This window comes from Canis lupus, chromosome 19 (genome assembly GCF_011100685.1).
Source record: "Canis lupus familiaris isolate Mischka breed German Shepherd chromosome 19, alternate assembly UU_Cfam_GSD_1.0, whole genome shotgun sequence".
NCBI lineage: Eukaryota > Metazoa > Chordata > Mammalia > Carnivora > Canidae > Canis > Canis lupus.
The window spans coordinates 15,880,436-15,902,869 of record NC_049240.1 but is presented as its reverse complement, the minus strand read 5'-3'; the positions used below and the strand labels follow the sequence as shown (position 1 = coordinate 15,902,869).

General features: G+C 34.5%; 1 non-coding gene across 1 annotated transcript; it reads right to left on the bottom strand.

Moving 5' to 3' along the window:
- Nucleotides 1–2,264: 2,264 nt before the first annotated feature.
- On the bottom strand, nt 2,265–2,455 carry LOC119864516. The gene has a single exon (XR_005374349.1). It is a non-coding gene; the product is annotated as a U2 spliceosomal RNA (small nuclear RNA).
- Between the last annotated feature and the right edge of the window lie 19,979 nt (nt 2,456–22,434).

Genomic DNA, 22,434 nt, shown 5'->3' with positions numbered 1-22,434 from the left:
CAATCTAGTTATAGGAGTATAAAAATATAAAAGTAATTAGGCTGAATATATTATAGAAAAATATCTGTAAGCGGAACAGCATGCGCATGTTGTGTTTCCATGTTAAGTTACTAGAATGCAAATCTTCCTCTTTCTGAAAAAAATGCTATTGAAAATTCTTTATAAAATATAAATTGTTGTGAATACATATATAAAATAAGAATTATATGTCCTCATAAAATGGGATCTTTGTTTCTAAAACATTAAAGGTATAATTGATTTATTTGATAGTATTGTGGCTGTTGATTATTCATAATTTGTATATTTAATTGACGAGTTATGTTTCAGAATTATCACTGACTTCCAAACAGCACACTGCTAGTTCTAAACCTCTAAAACTATAATATGTTACATACATATCTTTTTTACTGGAAGAGGTATCTTCAGTTTCAGCCTTTTTCACACCTTCTGAATGGCAAGATGGAGACTCAGTAGATATGCTAGAAGCTAGCTTTGGTGGTGTAATCAGCAATCATTTTATTGCTGGCTTATTAGAAAAATAAGCCTGTACAGATGGGGTAACAAAATTTCTTAATCAAACCAGATTGGGGAAAATGAAATTTGGCTGATGATCAGAACTAGTGGAAGAAGAGCTTTTATTAATTAGTCCAGATGGAGACCAATAATAGCAATATTGTGAAAAAGAGTTAAATTAAATTGATGGCTGTTAATTAGAATTAACTAATGCTTCTGAGATTAGAAACTTTTCTAAGAAGTTCATTTCTCAAAATTAAGTTTTTCGTTGATTTTGCTACTAGTTTTTTTTTTTTTTTTTTCTCTAACGTAATGGTACTAAACCATTACATTTTAGTCAAAGGTGGTAGCCATGATGGAGTGACTCATCACTTAAAATATTTTTTAAATATTTTTCAAACTTGCATTAAAATATGTGTTAAGTTTGTACTGGGCACCAGGTACCTAGAGACAATGTTACCATTAATATCTTGCAGGAGGTTAGGATCTTAGGTCACAGCAAATTTTGGGAAGTAGAATCTTAAGAATTTTTAAAAAATCATTCATTTACAGAAATTATTTTTGCATGATAAAACTGTACATTTAAATATGTATATTGTATACATTACATGTCATATTATATATAATATGTATATTATATATTAACTTGTCTGTAGTAAAATATCTGTACCTATCTAATTTATTGTTCAGCAAGTTTTAAATTTTTTCTGTTTCTGGATGTTCGGGGGGATGGTTAGGTAGGGAGGGATTGGGGGGGGAGTTGAGGATGTGCGGGGTTTTAGTGCTTTAGGTGGAGTCTGAGGAGCCGGCAGGAAGTAGTCTGAATCCGTCCTTCCAGCTTCTTCCTCTTTCTCTTCTCTCTCTTTTTTTCTTTCTTTCTTTCTTTCTTTCTTTCTTTCTTTCTTTCTTTCTTTCTTTCTTCTCTTTCTTTTCTTCTTCTTCTTCTTCTTTCTTTCCTTCCCTCTTTCTATTTATTTTTCTGAAGGAAACTAAGCTCCTGCAAGATGAAGGAAAGATTTCTTAAAGTCATGGGATTTATAGCTAGAGTGTTTTTTAGAAACATAGGATGGGAAGACTGGCAAGCAGGGTCTTATTTTCTTGAAATTGCAAGTTATTAATTTTACCCGTTGACTAAGGATCTTCAGTTTAAATAATGAGAGAGGAGAATTACTTCCAGTAAGACAGCATAGGAAGTTCCACTGACCAATACAACTGATGAAAGTTTTTTTTAAAATCCAACAATTTAAAGAGTGTGGAAATGGTACTTAGAGTAAACAGCAAATGAAGTAAGATCTATTAAATTAAATCTATGAATTTTCAATAAGACAAGAGACTTATGTGACGTAAGAACCCTCTCTGCTTCTCACTCCCAGGTCAACAAGGCACAGACTCTACTCTAGATGACTGCATCCAAGAAAGCCAGGCTCTCTCTCCTCTAAGCTCCCTCTAAGCTCTCCTCTAAGCCCTCTCCTAAGGGATTTCTTCCTGGCAGATCATGACTTCAATATTTCTCATTCTTCCCCAGCTATCTGTTGCTGAGGCTAAGTCCTGAGCAAGTGGTTGAAAGAGGGTAGCATTCTTCTTTTTATCCAGATCCTATCATGAAATGGAGACTCTACCTTGGGCATGGTGCACCAAGAATACTGGGGTCCCCTTTGCTGTTGCCCTAGCCCATGTTTACTTTTCCCCAAAATCTATCAGAGTGCCACACATAGTTGATGCTCAACAATTTTTTTTTCTTTTTTCCCCCAACGGGGTGCACCATTCCTGAAAGTACTGCAATACCAGGTCGATGTGTGGAGTTGACAGAGCAAGCTCCTATTCCATCTTGTTGCTCCAAAAATCCATTTAATATATTGTCCTCGGAAAGAGGATATATCAGATATTAAATTGATAAGAACAGATACTACACTTGACCTTAGTCAAAAGGACGAGAAGCGATCAATAAATGTTAATTAGAAAGAAAGGGGCTAGAGAAGAAGGAGAAAATGGAGACATAAAGAAAAGAGGCATAGAGTGAACATTTGAGTAGCAACCAAAAGCTTGTATGCCAAATGTCAACATACGTAGGGTATTACAGAGAGATGATGGTTGAATCCAATTTAAAATTCGTTCTGGAATAAGGGGCCAATTGGATAGTAAACTACAGTTTATTTTTTCGACATTGTGACAGAATTGATGGTCCAGTGAGACTTTAAAACATCTTTTTCACAATAAAACTAGTTTTTGGCTTCTCTTTTATAGTATACAACTTTGATTTACTAAGCTGAATTCTGCAGTTCTAAGTAGAAAACTTTAGAACTATTCCCTTTGGTATCTATATTCTCTTCTGGTAACAGGTGCTTTTATTTCATTTGAAAAGAACAAACTTTCCCTATAAATCAATACAGCATTTCTTCTTTCTTCATTACATGTCAACTTCTGGTTTTACTACACTTTATTGGATTACACATAGTATGGGTGCCAAACATATTTATAGTATTGGTGGATTGGTTCATGGCATCTGTTTATTTTTTTCTCTAAATGAGTCAAGTGCAGTGCATATTTCTTTTTAAAACTGAGAGTAAAAAGTAATTTCAAGTGACTTGTCAAAGACCTCACATCTTTAACAAGTTTTCAATTTTATCTAAGAGAGCCAGATGATTTTAATATGCAACTTCTGCATTAACTTACTACATACTTTTATGAAGCTAACTGCCATCCTTATGAAAAATAAGAGAGACACATTGAGTACGACGTGGCTGGTTTGATTGCTTTGGAGACAGTCTATTCCACATTAATTAAATCATACTTAAAATGTTGCATTGGTAACTAAGTTTCTCTTATAAAGATTAATGACATGAGGTTTAATCAGTAGAAATCTTAGTTCGGAGTTATGGAACTTAGAAATATCCTCATAAGTTAAATAGTTGTGTTCTTCTATTTTATAATAAGATCTGAGATTTATGGATGTTAATACAATATATGCCTCTAAGCTTTGAAGGATACAAAGATGTTACATAAAATTTCCATTTTTTGGGGGAATTCAGTTACTAAAAAAGAGAATTCATATTTGACAAAGCCATGTTGTTGTAATATTTATAATGAAGTGAACTAAAGATCTTTGCAATCTAACATATGCTATCGCCATCAGTGAGTGACTCTCCCTAGTGCTTCCCAATCTTTTTCTCTTCATGGCCTACTTAGAAAATGGAAGTAATATTTGCAGGGCACATATGGTAAACTGACAAAGCTATTGCTTTAAAGGAAAAAGCTGCTGGTTGCTAAGAGTGGGCAGGTGCTCTGCTCTCTAAAATTGTTGCTCAAGAGGAGCATAATTATGATTTTTAGGCAATTGTCTCAAAAAGTTCATAGACAAAGAGTATCGTGTATGTGTATGTGTGTATATATGTAAACAATATAAAATGCGTGTATACAATGTTCACAAGTCATTTGACTTCATTTAGACTTTTTTCCATTATGAATTCTTTCTCTTGTTCTCTTAGAATTCACTATCGCTGTTGATTTCTTCTCATATCCATTACTTTCTCTGTTTTGTTATCTCCAGTATCCCCATAGTCTTTGAATACAGGTGTAGCATTTTTGTTCCTATTTATGTAAACCTTTGTAAAATGTACTATATTTCTTTTATTAGTCTTTTGAGAGAGCTCCTTGAATTTGGGACAATGAACAGTGGGGAAAGATTATTGTTTTCTTCCTCATGGTGTCATGATCACAGTCCAGGTAGCAGTAAGAAGTTCCAGGTAGAGGACCCACACTCTGTAGTGAAGGAAGACTTAAGAAAGGTGATTTAGAGCCCTTTAAATAGGGGAACACCAATAATATAAATCTAGGCAAAGGAACATAAGAATTATGATCAGTGGAGGAGGGTTCTCGGCCTTTCAGCTGGAATTCAAGATCTTATTATCAAAATAAAAAAAATGAATAGTAAATATTTAAGACAGCCAAAGTCATAGTCAGTTCAATAAGAAAGTAGGCCTCAAAGGCAGGAATCCAATCACTAACATTTGTGAGCCTCAAAAAAAGAACTTAGTGGATGATTGGTGTCCCCAAATCAAAACAGCACCAGCAGCAAGGATGACCTGATTCTGATGTGGAGGGCTAATGAATGACATAGGCTCTATTCTATTCCACATGTTAGCTTGTGATGGGTGCATAGTTTGGTGACAGCATTGAGTGAATTAGTAGGTGAGTAAAAGCTTATTTGAAAAGGTCAGACAGATAGAGACAAGAGATTCATGTCCAGAATCACACAATTACCTGGTTGGTGATTTAGAGCAGTGTAAGGAGGAGTGTTGATCTGGGTTGGTCTTTGAGACTACATAGAGGAAAAGGATTGGTATTGTTCCTTGATTTGTTTTCTCCCTGCAATCACTAGCTGCTAAAAAAATGCCTTCTTAGTTACTGGGGGCACAATATTTTGCATGTTTGTGCATAAGAAATCAATATTATTCCAAATTTTAACTTAAACTACTTAGGAAAACTACTTTTATTCCTTCCATTTATAAAGTATAAATAACATTAAATATCGGCAGATAAAAATGTACAAAAAAAATGATAGATTTTAAGTTCATGACCATGACATGCAAATATGTCTGTTTCTGTTTCTAGTTTATCATCTACCTACCTACGGAAGAGCGTTTATATTTTCCAAGCCATTTCCAATCAATAGAATCTCTTCATCTACCACTGAAATTTACATTATTTAGGCAGATTACATGAAAGAATAGAACATATGAAAAAAGAAACCAAGATATTATACAGTATTCTTAAATATCTTTTTGTTTTTTAAATATCTTTTTGAATAAAAAACTAGTGGCAGTCTTAGACAATCAATCTTCATGAATATAAAATACATTAAAATTAATTAAGGCTAATTCATTAATAACCGAAGGCTAATTAGTTGTCTAAAGCTTAGCTTGTAAGAATTTTAATCTCAAGATAAGTCACAACAATTTTCAAATATAAAAAAATTGTCTTTCATAGTTAACCCTAATAATTAGATCCTGTCTTAATAAGTTTGCATAATCTTCTCTGCCTCTGTTTGCCTCTGTGTCTGTCTGTGTAAAATTATGTATATGCATATGTGTGTGCATGTATATGTGTATATATATGTATATATATACAACTATAGTTTTATTCCCTCACATTTTCTATTGTTTACTTTCTAGAACTACCCATTAAATAAAAATATAATTACTGTTACTCCAGTCAGTGTATCTACAATATTACAGATTTCTAAGAATATATAATTTTTAAGATAGACTATTTATGTATGATCATTTAAAAGATATATTCTTAGAGTAAAATTAGTGGAAATTGAGCAGATGTAAAATTGCTTTTTCATTGTTTCAAGATGTTTTAAGATGATCTTAAAACAAACCTATATTATTTTTTTATTCAAATATTTAGATTAACAATGAAATAGCTGCCACAGTGTGAATATTTTTATGAATAAGTTTTTTTTAAAGCTTTTATTTATTTATTCATGAGAGACACAGAGAGAGAGACAGAGACATAGGCAGAGGGAGAAGCAGGCTCCATGCAGGGAGCCCGATGTGGGACTTGATTTGGGACTCCAGGGTCATGCCCTGGGCCAAAGTCAGGCACTCACCTGCTGAGCCACCCAGGCATCCCAGTAAATAAGTATTTTTGAGAAAAACAATCTGTTCACTTACATACAAGTGGTTTTGTTTGTAATTTTGAAAAGCCTAGAGACTGCAAGTGATTGATACCAATGTTTTATTTTCACTCAAAGCACCTTTTGCTTATAAAGCAGTCCCCACTTGCAGTTTTGTTTTCCCTGTTTTCAGTTACCTGTGGGCAACCAATGTCCTGAAGCAGATGACCTTCATTCTGACATATATTCGAAGGTCAATAGTAATGCTGCATTATTCATGTCATTTCATCTCTTGCTTTTCCCTGTATATGTATATAGCCTGAAAGAGGTATATGGACAATAACTTTTGAATAAACAATTCCATCTCTGTATCCATTAGGTTTGGAACAAATAGACCTTGGTGCATTCTGAAAAATTCGATGAACTGAGAAAAGTCAGAAAAAGGATGGCAGTGGGAGTAGGAGAGGAGGCAAAATGTTCTGTAGATGTTGGCTCTAGGAAGGGAGGAGGCTGTGCTGCATAGACCATGTGTGTATTGTGCTCAAGAGGGGCAGATGGTATCGTGCAATCAAATAACTGGCATATAGGGGCTCAGAAACAATCAAGGAAAAGGGGATAAATGGCCAGTTACTTAAGAAGTTAGACATCCATATTGAAAATTGCAGGCCAAAATTGGGGTGGGCCAAATACCAAGGCCAGGCTATGGGGATTTTGCTAGGGTATCCCAGATAGTCTGTCTTCCTCTTAGATATTTCTTACCTACTTTTCCTAGCCAGCTCTAGAAATCCTCTAGATTCCTAAATGGACTGGGAAATCAGGCAGACTTGGCAGCTTCCATTCCTCTCTGACTGTCCTAAACTCTATCTTTTAAGAAACATGATATTCTCTGCTGTAGCCGAGTTCTGATTTCCAAGATTTAGGATGATAGCAAAATCTTATTGATGATGCTGATGATGATAAGAAAAGAATAAACAAAAATCTTAGTATCAAAAGACTACTTAAAGCTAGAATTATTTGTACAACATCTTGCTCTATGTTTTACATCCTTAGTGACAGGATTTGGCGGAACAAGGTTTAGAGCATGTGTTAGCTAAGTCATATACTATGAGAATAAGCTTAGTTTTTGAAGATTTCAACCAGGGTGGCTTCTATTTCAGTTAGGATTTATTGCTTTAGATTTCACTCTAGAGCATCCTTAAAGGATCATGTGGGTTTTGATGTAAAGCAGAGATCACATATATAACAATCCTAAAGAGGTTATCAAGAGTCTGCCAAAATCTAACTCATTTTAATTTACCACAGCTGAATTTTTTTTTTATTGAGACCAAATCCATCTATTTACAGTTTCTATCCACTAGTTCTAGGTTTTTCTTCCAAAATTAGACAGAATAAGTCCAAAATAGTATCTTTTCAAATATTTTAAACTTTTTTTTCTTCTCATGCTTGCTATAGGATAACTTAACCCCTAATCTAACACCCCCAACCCCCCACCACACACACACACATACTTGTGCTGCCTCTTTAAGCTAAGCATGACACAGTCTTTCAAACTGTTGATCGTTGTGTTGGATTGCTTTTAAATATTCTCAAAATCCTCATTGTTTAACTATATATACTTTACATGTTACCCAGAATGGAACATAACATTACAGGGAGAGTATTACTTCTTTGAGCTTTACATAACCATGTTCTACTGTTTCATATTAAGCTTACAATCAACTAATCCTTTGCCTATGCCCCCCATCCTTTTCTCTACATAAAACCTTTTCCCAGCCATGTCCAATATCTCCTTAGGGACTTGACTGAACAATCTACTGTGACCTTTATAATATTTTCTTTATGACATTCTTTTAATCATTTACCCGTGGTTCAATCTCCTTTACAACACTGTGTTATAATTAAATATATGTTAGAATATTTGGTGTTTTACTCCAAGCTCAAGTTTGTGCCTCTTTCCTGGTAAAATTGATTTGCTTGGCTAAAAAAAACCAAACCTGAAGATGAGTAGGATCGCTGGACTGTTAAAGCTTGAATGTTGTGCTCTCAAACTATATTTACATCATAGTAGAGGGTTTCTACAGGTAAGAACGGAATCCAAATAGCTAAATATTGCTTTTAAGAAAATATCCCTATGCTATACTGGTACATTCAACGCTATGATGTGCCTCTAGATAAAAGAATGACATCACCCTGAAATAGTCAAATGAAAAAAAAATCTAATTATAATCAAACCAGTAGACCTAAATACCAATAGTAGAGATAATATAGGGAGAGGAACTCTATATTGTTATAGCAAAATCCAGATAGTGAGGAACTCTAAGAGACAAACAAATATATTGCAAGATAAAAAGATATGGGTAGGAGACTTAAATGTGAGACCTGAAACCATAAAATCTCAGAAGAGAGCACAGACAATATTTCTCTGACATCAGCCATAGCAACATTTTTCTAGCTATGTCTCCTGAGGCAAGGGAAATAAAAACAAAAATAAAGTATTGGGACTATAACAAAATAAAGACTTCTGTGCAACACAAGGAAACAATCAACAAAACTAAAAAAAAAAACAAAAAACAAAAAAAGATCTACTGAATGGGAGAAGACATTTACAAATGACATACCTGATAAAGGGTTAGTATCTAAAATATATAAAGAACTTACACAACAGAACACCACAAAAAACCAACAATCCAAAAAAAGTGGGCAAAAAAACATGAACAGACATTTCTCCAAAGAAGACATATAAACAGCCAACAGACACATGAAAAGATGCTCAACATTATTCATCAGGGCAATGCAAATCAAAACCACAATGAGGTATCACCTACACCTGTCAGAATGGCTAACATCAACACCACAAAAAACAACAAGTCTTGGCAAGGATATGAAGCAAAAAGGACCCTCTTGCACTGTTGATGGAAATGCAAATTGGTGTAGTCATTGTGGAAAACAGTATGAAAGTTCCTCAAAAAATTGAAAATAGAATTACTCTATGATCCAGGAATCACACTAATGGATATTTACACAAAGAATACAGAAAAGACGAACTCAAAACAATACATGCACCCCCATATTTATTGCAGAATTATTTACAATAGCCAAATTGTGGAAGCAGCCCAAGTGTCCATTGATAAATGATAAATGGATAAAGAAGATGTGGTATTCACACACAAACATACACACACACAGTGGAATATTAATCAACCATAAAAAGGAGTGAAATCTTGTCGTTTGCAACATCATCCCAGCATGGATGGATCTATAGGGTATAATACTCGGTAAAATAAATCAGTCAGAGAAGGACAAATACCATATGATTTCGCTCACATATGGAATTTAAGAAACAGAGCAAATGAACAAAGAAAAAAGAAATAAACTGAAAAACAGACTCTTAACTACAGAGAATAAACTGATAATTACAAGAGGGGAGGTAGGTGGGGGGATGAGTAAAATAGGTAAAGAGAATTAAGAGTACGTTTATCTGATGAGCACTGAGTATTGTACAGAATTGTTGAATTAATATAAAACAAGATATGGGCAGGACATCTATACACTAAAATTTGAAAACATTTACTTAATTCATTTTTAAATTGGAAATTTGAACACTATTGAATGTTTAATGGCATAAAGAAGTTACTGTTTTTATTTGTGGTGAAGGCATGATGGATACATTTGTAAGAAGAGTTTACAAAGGTTCCTCCTGTTCTTTTAAAATTTAATCTTGGAGTATTTATTTCATAAACAAAATAAAAATACAATAAAAATTTATAATGAAATAAAAATTAAAAAATAAAATACTGAGTATTATTGAGTATATATAAATGTTATGTATCATTCAGCTCACCCACAAATTGGAGAAAAACAAATGGAGGACAATTTTTTTTTCGTAATGTACATTTTTTTTTCTCCTTTAAGGTAGAAGGCAAAATTCAAGATAATTTTATCATATTTCCATAAAAAAACATTCAGACATGTTAACTGTTCAATTTCTTTTTCAAAATATTTTGTTAGGCTTGAAATAACAAAGCAAGTAGTTTTCTTATTCTAGAATTTAGTCAACTTCAGCATAGGATGGGAGATAAAACTAAATAGAAAAAAAAACTAAATAGAAAATTGCTCATGATCTTGTCAAATTTTATAGTATAAAAGAAAATTACCTTGACTAGAATGAACATTAATGTATACTAACTTTAAAATAAAAAAAAAAATCGTATAGGGTTTGCCTTAGGACAAACTGTAAAACTCATTGGATTGACTGTGCTTGTGGCTAGAAGCAGATAGACCAAGAGGAGGAAAGAGAGCTATCAAATTGCAAGTAACTGCCAACTTTATGGCAGTGTCTAGTGAGAGGTTCTTTTCTAATCAGTATCCCCTGTCCTGACATCGAGTGTACAGATTACTCAAAATATTCAACTACTTTTGCTTTTCACTTAGATAGATATGAAACACATAGAAATGGAAATGAAGACAGACTTTGAACTTTTGGTACTTCATATGAACCTCTAATTTAAATATACATTTCTCAGCTGTTAGTTCTCACTTCAGTTTCAGAACAATATTTTTGACCTAACCTCCCTACCAAATTCTGTTATATGAAGCGAGTAAGTGTATTCCCCCCTGGGATCCTTGAAAAATGGCTTAATTTGACAAAGAAATAATTTCTTTTCTCTACTTCTCTCTCTCTCTCTCAGTCTCTCTCTTTTTGACTATAAGCCAATGTCAAACCTGAAAAACGATACTTTACCCTTATATCAGCAGTCTTCCCAAAGCTAAATAACTAGAAAAGGCTTGCTAAATAAACTACTTAGAGACACTCTAAGATTCCTTCATGGTACTTTTAACTATCTAATTAGGCAGGTACAGTAAATCCTGGTGTGCAATAACAAGCAACTATAATAATTCAGATGCTTGGGTCTTTGGCTTATAAAATTATAAAATATAAGCTCTATGTTGTGTTTCATGCATCAAAAGTTGAATTTAGAACTTTACACATACCTCAGATCAGTCTGACATGTTATGACACCGAGTAAAATGCCAGTTTTCAACTGTAATACTTTGCTTACCTATAAAAGAAGATAAAAGCAAGGATAACAGCTATGCTTGGTATCATATCTGATTATTCTTGTCCTTTACGTTTTTTTTTTAAAGATTTTATTTATTTATTCATGAGAGACACACACAGAAAGAAAGAGAGATAGGCAGAGACACAGGCAGAGAGAGAAGCAAGCTCCATGGAAGGAGCCCAATGCAACACTCGATCCTGGGTCTCCAGGATCAGGCCCTGGGCTGAAAGTTGCGCTAAACCACTGAGCCACTAGGGCTGCCTAGTTCTTGTCCTTTACTTTTATCTGATACCAATAACTTAAAGCCAGATGGTATTTATTCTTAAATTGAAGAGGAAATAACAGATGTTTGGAAAACCTTCGCTGTCATCAGCCTACAAATTCAGAAGCCTCTAGAAGTTTTGGTCAGAGAATAACATCTCCATCCTCTGAATAAGACTAGCCAACCTATTTTCGTTGATTTTTCTTCTTTTCAGATTTGCAGCCTGTGAGAACATAATTGTCCAATTGCAAAAAGTAAATCTGCAAACAATAAACACTAGTAAAATTTCTGAATATTTTGATTAAGTATTTTCTACTTTTTACATTTAATCTTTTTTTTTTTTTGGCTTGTTTCTCTTGGTAAGGAATATGTCAAACTATTGTTTTATTCTTAATTAACAATATTTGTCTTTCTTCTGGGAGATTTAACTAGGTGTGGTAGAATAAAAAAGATGTTTTGCAGTTGATCTGTTTCCTGTTCATGTATTATGACATCTGATTTAATCTCCTTCTACATCATTTATACACATGTCATCTTTGGTTGTTTTTGATGGGGATTTAAAAAGGGTCAGTATAGAGTGGGGGGAAAGTCCTAAGATACTTAAGCTGTAATTTAGTATTTTTTTTAACTTGAAAGTCACAAATTTTAGAATAAACTCAATTTAATGGCTTATGATGATATATTTTTTATATAAAATAGAATTGAATATTTTAAAAATGTACATGATAAGTGGTAAAAGTAAATAGAGCTTTAGGAAAATTTTGTTTTAGTGTATGTGTGAAAACTGGATAAAATGTATTTCTTTCTTTAGGTTTGATAAAACTAAATTAGGTAATAAAGTTCAGAGACCCTTCAATACACTCAAGTTGCTCTCTGATCCCAGCTAGTCCCTTTCCAGTCCACCAGAGAGAACTGAAAGCCTCATATTGAAAATCACTGCTCTGGTAACCTGACAAAAATAAAGTCTACAATTTCCTCCCAAGAGAATAACAGGCTCAGCCTCTAGGCAGCCCAGGATAATTGTCACAGGATTCCACACCTGAATGAAGAAATCATAATAAATAATTCACAGACTTGGTTTGTTTTATGATTTGAAACAGCAGCTTCTACTAACTTTCCCTCAAGAAGAAAAAAAAAAACTATGAATAAAATAGAAAAGTACAAAACAACACTAATATTAGAAATTGACCCTGTTAAACAAAGTAATGCCAGAATCTGGGCAAGGTCTCCATTAACTATAAAGCAGATAAAGTTACTGAGAACATATTGTCTTAAGTTTAAGAAAAAACTATCTTAGAGGAATGTCATTCTTAACCAGAAAATTTGACATCCATTTTGATATTCTTTTCACTTCACTTCTGACTTTTTAGAAAGCCAGACTAATTAACTATTAATAACTAACATTTAATAAATAATTAATATGTATAATGTATGAATCAATATCATCTCCATCTTGTCAATAAGGAGTATTAAGTAACTGGGCCAAAGTTCCACTGCTGTAAGTAATGGAAGTAGGATTTGATTCCAATACTCTGACTCCTACTCTGCTGGTCAAACCACTATAGTACATTGCCACTTAATATTATCCTGAGAATCATCTATTTTAGTACCCAACGTAAATTTCTGGAAAGGTTTAATATTTCCAATGGACCTCAAGAACTCTATGAAGTATATCAATTGGCTAAAAGCAGTCTTTCAGTCTTCAGAAGACCAAGGGTTTTAAATAAAATATCTTCAGTAAGCTAAATATTATGGAATTAAAAAATTTAAGAGATATAAAAATAGTGAAAGGGAATAAAGGGGAAAGGAGAAAAAATGAGTGGGAAATATCAGAAAGGGAGACAGAACATGAGAGACTCCTAACTCTGGGAAACGAACTAAGGGTGGTAGAAAGGGAGGGGGCGGGCGGGTGACTGGGTGACGGGTACTGAGGGGGGCACTTGATGGGATGAGCACTGGGTGTTATTCTATATGTTGGCAAATTGAACACCAATAAAAAATAAATTTAAAAAAAGGAACAAAAAATTTTGAGAGAATACCTAAGAGAAAAAGTCAGTAGGATGAGATGAAAAGGAAAACAAATAAGTAAAAGAGGTATTTCTGAAATCTAAAACAAAGAAAGTAGAATAAAAACAAAATACATATGGGTGTAAAAGGAAGATTAATTGAGAAATCTAAAATACAGAGCAAATGTTAAGTAGATTAATTAAACAGGATTTGATAGATTTGAAGAAAAAAGAATGGAAGTGATGTTCTTGAAGAACAGAAAACAGGGAAGCAAGAAAACATAAAACAATTGAAGAAAATATTTCTTCACTGACAAAAAAAGAATGTATCATCCAAAGAGGTATGCCATATTTCAAGGAACACCAAAGTGTAAAGTCTCCTGACAACAAAAATGCTGGCAAAATCTTTTTATTGATAAGGAATAAGAGGAATATTATTCAGGCACATTAGCAGAAAAGAGTTTTACTCCAAAGGAACAAACATGTGTCATATGCATCCTGTGCAGCTTTAAACAACCGGAATGCAATTTACCAGCAGCTAGATAATGTTGTGGGAAATAAGTGTGTGAACTGAACACTTCATATCAATCATTTAATGTATGTATGAATGCAAATACACGTATCATTAGTAAAGAGAAACTAAGAAAAATATGATGTAGGTATCTTTAAAAATTACTTTCTAAAAGTTTTGCTATTTCTCAAGAAAAATATTGATTTCTGGGCCATTAAAGATCTTGTATTATTTCTCTAATCAGAAAAAATATACAGATAGGGGATCCCTGGGTGGCTCAGCGGTTTGGTGCCTGCCGTTGGCCCAGGGCGCAATCCTGGAGTCCCAGGATCGAGTCCCGCGTCGGGCTCCCTGCATGGAGCCTGCTTCTCCCTCTACCTGTGTCTCTGCCCCCTCCCCACCCCCCGCTCTCTCTCTATGTCTAACATGAATAAATCTTAAAAAAAAAAGAAAAAATATACAGATAAAATATAGATACACAGATAGATAAAAATATAGCTATAAAATATGCGTCTATATGAAATGCATTTATTTTTTAATTCAGCACTTAATATAGATATAAGCATATTACAGTTGTATGGCATTTTAAATCCATATGTAATTTTGATCATATTATATAAATACAACTACACCTCAAAAGAACACAAGGGATAAAAATGTCCCAAAATACTGAGAGTATTTGTCTGTAGTAAGTCTATGGATATCTTTTTTTCTTTCCTCTTTTGGATATTGTAAATATTTTTTGGGAATCATTTATTATTTCCTACAATGGAGAATTAAAATATATTGATAAATACTTAGAAAGAAAGTCCTCCTGGCCCCACTCTCCTCTCAAAAGGAGCCATGTGAGAATTGGCCAAATACTCTCAGGCATCTATTAAAAGTCCAAGAAGGTGGAAGACTTGAAATCTTACCCCTTCCCTTTTCATCCCAGTCAATAATTATTCCTGAATTTCCCTGCAAGACTCCTGGGAAGAAAACATAAAGAAGATGTAGCTATACTTTCTTTGTATCTTTGGTTTTGTTTCTGTATTGTTGTGTTGTGTTCATTTTACCGAGCTTCATGTTCCTCCATAAACTAAGAATGCCTAGGAACTTTTAAAAGAAACTATTTAGCCCAGGTGTATTATCCAGTCCTGAGGTGTTAGAAAACAGGCACCTTGAAATCATATAACCTCAAGTTCCTATAGTAGGATGATTGCACTCTCTCTGACCCTTAAGTATACTGTGAAACATACTCATGGTGCCTAAAAAATCCTCCTTTGGCATGTGGCAGAGAGAGATTTAAAAGGCCTTTTTCAGCTAACCCTTCTCCTGGGTTCTATATATAAGAATCCTAGTTTATGAAAAACAAATGACCTCATGGCCAAGGCTTTCAGCCCATTTTTTTGATCCAGCCACATGGCATATAACTTTAGTAGAATAAAGGGGAGCAAGTCACAGAGATACCTGAGAAATGAGAAAATTTGTGAGACACCGAACTCATATGTGTGTTAATACATCAAAATTTGATCTGAAGAAAATGTAATTCCACATTAGACAGCCATCCTTGTAAAGTGCATTTGGTATCTCAGATTGGACGGTTTACCTTGGTAGCTTTTTTTTTTTTTTTTTAAAGATTTTATTTATTTATTCATGAGAGACACAGAGAGAGAGAGACAGAGGCAAAGACACAGGCAGAGGGAGAAGCAGGCTCCATGCGGGAGCGTGATGCAAGACTCGATCCCGGGACTCCAGGATCATGCCCTGGGCCGAAGGCAGGTGCTAAACTGCTGAGCCACCCAGGCATCCCCTTGGGTAGCTTTTTAATGTTGTACAATTGTTTGTTGGCCAAAAAGCTGATAAATAGCTGAATGATTGACAGTTTTTTGACAAAAGATATACCTAAATAAAGTTAGAATTAATTTGGCTAAATCGATTTATATTCTAAACTTTATATTATTAAATTTCACTTTCAGTGAAAAATCAAGATATACTTACAACTTTTTAACAATTGAGGAGCAAGCATTATGACTTTTAGTGATAATCTTATTTAAATTTTAAGGTATGTGTCTTAAATTTTACTAAAAGTAATTTGTTTCTCTTTCCTTTTTTTATATTTTATTCATTTATTCATTAGAAACACACACACACACAGAGGCAGAGACATAGGCAGCTTGTTCTCTCTCTCTCCTAAATAAACAAAATTGTTTAAAAAAAAAAAAGAAAAAAAAAGAAAAGAAATAAAGCCAGACATAGAAGGGCAAAATCTATTTATGCTAAGTATCTAAAATAGTCAAATTCACAAAGTATGGAATGGTGGTTGCCAGAGGCTAGGGGAAAATGGAAATGAATTATTGATAATTAATATGCATAAAGGGTCAGTTAAGCAAGTTTTAGAGATCTGTTATACAACCATGTACCTAGAGTTAACAATACTGTATTTTATGCTTAAAAATTCAAGAAAGTCGATCTCATGTTAAATGGTCTAACCATAATAATATCAAGTTTTTTAAAGAAAGAAAAAAAAATGTCACATAGCATCAATTCCATAAGACTCCAGTGGTAGTAGATTGACATCCAAGGGGATAGAGGAACATATGAGGGTGATGGAAACGTTCTCTATCACAGTTGTGGTGCTGATAACAAAATTTAGATAAATTTTAATTTAAAATCTGAATTTAAAATTTAAATTTAAATTTAAAATTTAAAATCTGATTAATATTACTATATTTATATAGTAAATATTACTATACCCATTTTAAAAGTCATTTACATGGTTAAGAAAAAAGATCAGGGATCGTTTATTATTAAAGCTGAAGATGATGGGTACGTGGGAATTCATCTACTATATTCTCTACAAGTTTCTATATTAAAAAGTTAAAAATTACATGCTGTAAATGCTATATAGGAAAGTTACAAGTTGTCTATGGATATATGACAAAATGAATCAAATCGAAACTGAAAGGGATGATGATGCTTAAGGAAAACTAATGTGACAGATGAATTGGAGTTAACTAGGTGAAAAGGCATGCTGGGTTGTAGGAGGAGAAATTCTCAGCACAAGGAACAGCTCTGTGCCAGGATTGAGAATAGCCTAATTGAGGGACAAAAAAAAAAAAAAAAAAAAAAAAAAAGGAGACCAGGACAGCTAAAGTTCTAAAAGTAGATTTTATTATAAAGTTCCAAATGCAACAAATTTGATCACTAAAATAGTCAAGGCATAAAATGCAGTCAGGACATCCGTCTTGTCTCATTAATATTGGATAAAATTGTAAAAAAAATAAATTCTAGGATAAGATATAAGATAAATTCTGAAGCTATAAGAATAATGCAAGGGCAGCCCGGGTGGTTCAGCAGTTTAGTGCTGCCGTTAGCCCAGGGCATGATACTGGGGACCTGGGATCGAGTCCCACGTTGGGCTCCCTGCATGGAGCCTGTTTCTTCCTCTGCCTGTGTCTCTGCCTCTCTCTCTCTCTCTCTCTCTCTCTGTTCCTCATGAATAAGCAGATAAAATTAAAAAAAGAAAAAAAAAAAAGGATAATGCAAAAGCTGACAGTATTCCAGGTCTAAATTATAAATGGATAAAACATTCAAGGATTAATGCCTTGTTCTTCATCTATGGGCAAAGTTGAAGCTAATTTTCAGGGTGATGATAGAGGTAGAATTTTTCAAATGGAACTTTATTAAAGAGTGTGGAAATAAGTGTTGAACCTCTTCCTTTAGAGTTTTGATAAAACTCCTTTTTAGCCCCATATCAAACCATCAGCTAGCATCCTAGATTTGGGGAGAGAGGAGGGACATATCTACATCAACCCCATACTTAGGGCTTTTTTTTTTTTAAGATTTTATTTATTATTTATTCATGAGAGACACAGAGAGAGAAAGAGAGAGGCAGAGACACAGGCAGAGGGAGAAGCAGGCTCCATGCAGGGAGCCCGACGTGGGACTTGATCCTGTGTCTCCAGGATCAGGCCTTGGGCTAAAGGCAGCGCTAAACCACTGAGCCACCTGGGCTGCCCTACCTAGGGCTTTTAAAAAGGTTTGCTCTGCACATCAAGAAAGAAACAGAAACAGTATTTTCTTGGCTTGTGGTAGCCACATTGCCCACCAGAAAATCAGCAGGGACAGAGAAGAGGGTCAAGCCAGTTTCTTGGTGTTCCCTATGTGTTAAAGTACCACTGGGCCAAATGCAATCAGGTATCACTACTTTCTTTTAGGCCTTAGCACCTCCCTACTTGGTCAGGCATTAAGGGAAATGGTCCAATATTATCATTTTATTTTGTTTTATTTTACTGAGATATTTTTTTGGGGGGGTGGGGGGTGGGTCTAATTTTTCCTTTTGTATCTCCAGTGCCTGAAAGAGTAACTGACACAAATTAGTCTCCTACAAATAATTGTTGAATGAGTGAATAAAATCCTTAAATTGAAATAATTACTGCATTTAATTGAGTGCGAGGTAGAGACTTGGCCACCTGAGACTTTTTTTCTCATTTTCTTGTTGACTTAGGATCCTTCATCTTCTGCTCAATATCATTTGTTCTTAATTTGAATCACTAGAAATAGGAATCCCTACTTAATAAAGTTCCATTTGAATTACTTGATATGTTCTTGAAAGAAAGTGGCTCAATTTTCAACTTTCCAGGCACTCCAACTTACTATTGTGCTACAATTTTACTCGTGTGCATGTTTCTACAATATTGTATTCTATATTTTTCTAAAAATAAAGTTAATGTATTTCCACTAAAATATTTCCAGCCAACACATAGCAATTAGTAGAATATATTTGTTTCAGTCCAGCAAAGGCAGTTTCTAAAATCATGCAGATTACTTAGTTAATAAGTTGTAAAGTACATAAAACGGTAAAGCTTTATTTTAAATATTCACTTCCATTTATAAAAAATGTTGGAGGATAAAATAGCTGCATGAAAGTATCTGTCTGAGTGGAAAATATTGTAAGATAGGCCCTTTGCAAAGGAAAATAGATTGTGACTTAGAGAAATATCCAGTTTTTAGAATTTTTTGGCATCAGTGGCTAAGGTAATGGTGGTTATAAACTATAGAAGTGGAGACAACTGACTTGGTGTCTGAGCCAGCAGTCATTACTCTATTTATCATCATGTCGCCTAAATCTCTGAGACTGTGAAATCCTCAGGCTTCTTCCCTATTGCTTGAAGGAAGTCTGTGTGGGGTCTGGAAATTGCCTGCTTTTCTGTAAACCTTACTCCTCCTCCCTTCTTCTCCCCTCTAGGCAACCCTCAGGCTATTTCTTTCTTAACTTTGTTTTCCTATACCTAGCCTCACTCCCCACCACTGCCCTGCCCCTTGTCATACAGGGCATTAGGCAGAGCATTGGCAAACTGTGATTTTCTGTAAAAGATAAAACGAAGGAGATCTGGATAATAAACAAAGTCACTTCTGAGTGATCTTTTAATTCACTTATACTCATTTCACTTGATAAAAGAAACTCCCACTCTTTGCTTCTGGAAAAAAGTCTTTCATCCATTATCTCTGAATTTGGGAAGGCTAGATAAATGATACATAACCCTTGCGGAACATTCCATTTCCTTCCTTTCATTTCCTCACTACTAATGTCTTTAAAGCTTTGACATTGGTCAGTACTCTAAAAAAAAGAATAAAAACAATGCTATAATTGTCTCTCTACCCAAAGAACATCTATACAACATGATTTCTTACTACTCCATTTTCCCTGAAAGAGCTAATGTAAAACTCACCCTGTGGCTCATTGATCTGCTGCTGGTGGAGCCACTCTTGCTTCTGAGGCTCTGCTACAGCTGCACGTGTGCAATAGACGCAAGATTCTGAGTTTGCTCTGTGCAGTTGGGGGGCCATGCACCCGGAACCCAGCCCCATAGAAGTCATTGCATGGATCCGATAAGTTTTTAAAACATAAAATATTACTTTTACCAAATAGAAACCTGAACGTCCTAAGATGCATAAGAAAAATGTCATACGTGACTGGGGATTTTCTGCTCAAAAACTAAAAAACAAACTAAAAAAAAAAAAAAAAATCAGTTGTTGCAAAAACATGAGAAATTTAAGAATGGCTCTCCAGTGCTAAAGATACAGAATTAGTGGTGTATTGGTAAACATAAAACAACAGCTTTTGGGAGAAGCCTAAGGCATAGCATTCGCTGCTTTCTGTGGTGCACATACTCTCACTATGGTCACTTTTGATCTACCTGGAAGACTCGGTTAACGTGGAGTTGGAAAGAAATGTGTGCAGTTGGTTCTTGGGAGCAAGCCTGTGCGGGTTCCAACATCCCACTGTGAGATGAACAAAAGAATGTACGTATTTGAATCTGGCCTCCCCTATTAGTTTGAAATTGGTGCTTTGGAAAACATACATACCGAGTATGACATGTTTTTGCTACTAAAAGAAAAACATTGAGTGTTTTAGGGTGAAATGTTTCAAATTAAATAAATAAACAAACTTGAAAGGGACCTCTGGCTTGAGGAAGGCATTGTTTCTCATGCAGGTTTAAATTCAGTTCATGTAAGTAACAAAACCTGTTTGTAGTTCCCATAGCTCAACCTAATTTCTTTTCCTTTCCTCCATTCCTTTGTGGTGCTAGAAATGGATATTAATTTTGCCTCAACTCTTTCTCAAGAGACATAATAGTAAGGAGGTTTATGAAATAATAAGATATCAGTAGTGATCATCATCATTGGTACTGTTTTTCTTCTTTGGTATCCGCTAAGAGAGCTATAGAACATTCTGGGTCTCAGTCCTTGATCCATGCTAGTAGAAATGTCTCTTTTTTCCAGTGGTATGGCTTCTGGTTTGCCCAGTTGTACCCACTATTTTCTTAACTTTGTGGAAACATACAAGTGGATCTGTTTCTCCAACGTCTCTCAGTTGTAATGTCAACCAAGGCTTTATCTATCTAGACACAACACATAAACATCTCTATCTGAGAATGATTCATTATTTTCCTCTATCAGTATCTACCAACCTATCTGTGCATTTTGCTCTTTCTCGAAGGCTTCATCCAAGCACTACGGTGTAGGGACTTTCCCTTCCAGAGATCCACATAATCAAAATTTCTTATCCACATAGTCAAAATATCTCTTCCAGCTCTTCTTCATCCTCTACCACCCCTAGCTTAGGACACCTGCCTTCTGTCCTGCAGTGAATGATGGGGCAAGGAAGCCTTGGTCTAATTTATGATGCTTTCTTTCAAGTGTTTTTCCAGGTCATGAGTACTCTGTCTTCCCTAAAGGATTACCTTTTGGAACTCTAGAATTAGAGTCCCCCTTTGCTCCTTGTTGGTATCACTTTTCTCTTTAGGTAGAAGAGTGCTAAATGGTCTAGCATTTACATTTGTAAAAAGAGGAGCAGGAAAAGGAAATGTCAGAAGGAAAAAAAAAAAACCTTTCTTAATATAATAGAAAAATCATACCACACTGCATTATTGGAGCAATAATTCTTATATTTTTATTAGATGTTCCTGCTTCAAGTATAGAAGAGCTAGTAGCTTATCCACAAAGAAGTTTTTTCTTTAATAAGATTCTGAGAAACACTGAAATCATAAGGAAAAACTAAAATTTGAAAGAACCCATGGGAAGAAAACTTAAATGAGGAAATTCAGGGGAGTTTAGTACCACAGCAGCCAACAGCATAATGGATTGAGCTAATATAAATTCTTGGGCCCCTGAGTAAACACCTAGAAAGTCTGCATTTTTAACAAACACAAAATCTCAGAGGTCCCAAGAAGCCAAAGATGAAAAGGCTTTAAAATTAAAGCAATAAACTTGCAATAAGTTTGCAATATACTCTTAAAGTGATACCGTGGTAGCTATAAGGTTATCAGAACACAGACAGGACCTAAGGGCTAGAGCCTAAGATGATAATGCCCATTCTGGAGTGTAGACGTGAACTCAGGAGTGAGGAAGGAAGCCAGAATGGATTTCACTGTGTGAAGCTGGGGCTGGCCATCATCCCAAAAGAATGAGGAAAAAAAAAAAAAAACAGATGAAAAAGTGAGTCAATTCCTGGAAATATATGTGTATATATATATATATATATATATATATATATATACACACACACACATATATAAACTTGCGTGTGCATACAATCTCTATATTATATATATAGTCCTTATATGTATGCATTATCTATACACATGTATAAAACATACACATATGAATACATGTACATTTTTATATAAATATCTTCCATGAAAACTCTGAACTCCCCATGCTACTGTGCTACATGTAGTATGAAACCCGAATTATCGTTTCTGTTGGTCTGTATGTGATGGAATTCTCTGAGTCAAGGAGTTAACATAAATTTGAGGCTGGTAAAAGATCATATAATATACCTTTCGGTAACACTTTTCTTCCCTTGTCTTGAACTATTTAACCTTCATAGCAATTATTGCCAACTGACACACTGTTTGATTTTGGGTTTGTTTATGTGCATTCTGCTTCCTGAGAATCACGGGTTTGCTTTAGCC